At 38.5% G+C, this 3,436-nt stretch overlaps 1 non-coding gene across 1 annotated transcript; it reads left to right on the top strand.

The window, feature by feature from the left end:
• The first annotated feature begins 229 nt into the window (after nucleotides 1-229).
• LOC114391326 lies at nucleotides 230-336 on the top strand. Its single transcript, XR_003662118.1, has one exon. It is a non-coding gene; the product is annotated as a small nucleolar RNA R71 (small nucleolar RNA).
• Nucleotides 337-3,436: the final 3,100 nt, after the last annotated feature.

Raw genomic sequence — 3,436 nt, 5'->3', positions numbered from 1 at the left:
AGTCTCAGATAATGCAGCTGAGTTTGTAGCTACCTCATGCACTCCTCTAATGACTATGGCATCATTTCTGGCGCTAAACTGCTGAGAGTTGGAAGCCATCTTCTCAATTAAATTTCTGGCTTCAGCAGGAGTCATGTCTTGAAGGGCTCCACCACTGGCAGCATCTATCATACTTCTCTCCATATTACTGAGTCCTTCATAAAAATATTGGAGAAGAAGCTGCTCCGAAATCTGATGGTGAGGGCAACTGACACATAGTTTTTTAAATCGCTCCCAGTACTCATACAGGCTCTCTCCACTGAGTTGTCTAATACCTGTGATATCTTTCCTGATGGTTGTGGTCCTGGAAGTAGGGAAATTTTTTTCTAAGAATACTCTCTTAAGGTCATCCCAGCTCGTGATGGACCTTGGAGCAAGGTAATACAACCAGTCCTTTGCCACTCCCTCCAGAGAATGAGGAAAAGCCTTCAGAAATATGTGATCCTCCTGGACATCTAGGGGTTTCATGGTGGAGCAGACAATATGAAATTCCTTCAAATGTTTGTGCGGGTCTTCACCTGCAAGGCCATGAAACTTTGGAAGCAAATGAATCAGTCCAGTTTTAAGAACATATGGGACATCCTCATCAGGGTATTGGATGCACAAGCTTTCGTAGGTGAAATCAGGTGCAGCCATTTCCCTTAGAGTCCTCTCACAGGGTGGAGGTTGTGCCATGTCCTCAGAATGTGCAAAATCAGAATGCTCAGAATCAGAATGCTCAAAATTATAATGCTCCAAATTAGGATGTTCAAAATCACCAATAACAGAATGCACAGATTCACCAGTAATGGAATGCTCAGGATGATCAAAAGGTATAAAATGATGCCTAACTAATCTATGAAATGTCCTATCTATCTCAGGGTCAAAGGGTTGTAAGTCAGATGGATTGCCTCTAGTCATACACTACATTCAGCATGCACAACTAGTTGCCTTGTCATGTAAATAAAGGTGCAGGTTTGAACTACAGCTACCCTCAAATGATATGCAAATGACTTGAAATTTTGTGAGCAACCTTATAAAATGATGAGAAGATAGCACAAAAAATTTCAGACAAAAATTCAAAGTCTAACTATGAATGCTAAAATTGGTGGGTTAAGAAAAATAAGTGAATAAAACTTGAAAAATAAAAAACTTTTGACAGAATCGCTTTTTTTGGACGATGGAGACCTCAGCCGGCCTATGGCGGGCTGCCATGATGTAGGAAATTTTTTTCTACCCCAAATGCATATATAATAATTGCAATTCTGATAACCAGAGCAAAAGTTATGGCCGTTTGAAGTTTTGACAAACACAAAATTTGCTAGTTTTTTGGAACTTTCAAATCTGACCAAACTAAAGGCTCTAGCTATTTTTCCCACAAAATGTGGATTAAAAGAAGTTACCACAAAAAAATTCAGCCAAAAATAACAACCCTAGCTACTAAAACAAAAAATCTCAAATAATTCAGCATAGGTGGTCGCTAAAATCCGTCTCTAATTGATTTCTACTACTACTCTGTTTTGCCGCAAGCAAAAGTGGTCGCTAAGTCCGTCGCAAAACACTATTCACAGCAAAACACCCAAGACTGAAACAGGGGAAACGCTTAATGGGAAAACTGACACAGAACACACACTAAACAAAATACCAGGACACTAAACAACACTAACACACATACTAACACAATACTAACAATTAAACATAAAACACGAAAGGATTAAACACACAGCACTAGCTAGCTATTATGAACCTTTGGACACTGCTCCCTGGCAACGGCGCCAAATTTGATCGAGGTCGTACCCGAATCAAATAAACATGAAAATGCAGTAACTAGGAAGTGATCCTAGGTCGTTTCCCAACGAGCAGTGACAAACCAAATGTTCATAATATACTTGCAGTAACAGTAACGATTGGGGGGGGGGGGGTTGTTTGTTTTGTGATTAAAGAGCAGAACAAGTAAACTGGAATACGAAACTACTAATGTTAAAAACGGGTTGTTTCCTTTGAGTCATAAGCCATTCTCTTATCCTAGGTTATGGAGAATTCGTCCCTAACAGTCAACCACTTAATCCAACCCTATTTCAATTTACTAAGCGAAAATCAACTTAGGGTTTTCAATACGTGATTAGGCACCACATACACCAGTTAGCCCTTCGTCCATTAAGCATGAACGCAAGTTAGGCTCAGAGGCAATTAATTGAACACGAAGCGTGCACTGATTAATATTCACGAATTTGGGATAACTGGTGAAGGGAAAACTGCCAGGAAACCACATTACAAGCGAAACCTCAAAGAGAGTTGGGCTTCGTCCTCAAAAGGAAACAACACCAGAAAATCTAGCCTTCCATGGATTCAAACAGAAAACGCAAATGAAACATGAAGCAGAAACGTAAATGAGCAGAAACGTAAATGAACAGAAACGTAAATGAAAGTAGAAGAAGAAGCAAGAACGAAATTGTAATTAGAAGCAGAAAACGTAAAATTGCATTACGTGAACAGTAGCATCAAAGCAGAAAACGTAAAACCCTAAAACAAAAGCTCTGAATAATGAATAGCATAACAGAATGCCTTGCACGAATCCCAAGGCTGCTATTTAAAAAGAGTCACTCAAAGTCACTAGGCCCTATTACAATACTCTGGCCCAAAACGAAATAAACACTGAACAACATAAAATAAAATTGCGAAATTTCCTAATTAGAAATTAACTAAGGTAAGCGCTGCTTTATTTGCCCTCATCAAGTCCACAACCAAAATCCGGATTAAGCCCAATGTTTCATTAATTCCTGAAATTAGATTAAAAACATCAAATTAGCTAAATGGGCCCAAATAATAAAACTGACTAATTAATTGACAATTAAGACCAATCAGTAATTAAAATGGTGCAAAAAGGGTTTAGAAATTAGAAGGAAATGATGGCACATCAGTTGCCATATAGGGAATTGGAAAGGAGGATTGGTGCCATACCTTGAAGAATTTGAGTCAAGAAGCAAGGGGCCAACCACCTTAAGAGCTATTGGACTAAGAAGCACTCCAAATTGAGTGAAACACTAAAGAGAAAATAGCCAGCACAATTGAGGACTTTTTTTTTGTAATTTTGTAATTGGGAATTTGCTTTAGTTTCAAATTTTGTAACAAAAAGGCCTTCCATTGGAAGTAAGTTGGGAGCCTCCAATAGGTCACCCTACTTCCATTTGTGTGTAATAATTTTAGGCAATTTTCCCTTAGGATAGTGAGTGTTTTGTTGGGAACCTTAAATGAGGTCATCCAAACACTCTTAGGATCCGCCTAGTTTGCATTTCTTGCACTTTAATTTCTTGCTTACTTTCTTAGCTTATTTCTTTTACCCTCCATTGTCAAACTGCCTAGATAGCTTGCCTTTTACCAATTAGTTTTTACCTTATCTTTCACACCTCTTTTAGTG

The sequence above is a fragment of the Glycine soja genome, chromosome 16 (assembly GCF_004193775.1).
Source record: "Glycine soja cultivar W05 chromosome 16, ASM419377v2, whole genome shotgun sequence".
Taxonomy (NCBI): Eukaryota; Viridiplantae; Streptophyta; class Magnoliopsida; order Fabales; family Fabaceae; genus Glycine; species Glycine soja.
Note: the sequence above shows the minus strand (reverse complement) of the source record. Positions and strands in the feature narration are given on the sequence as shown.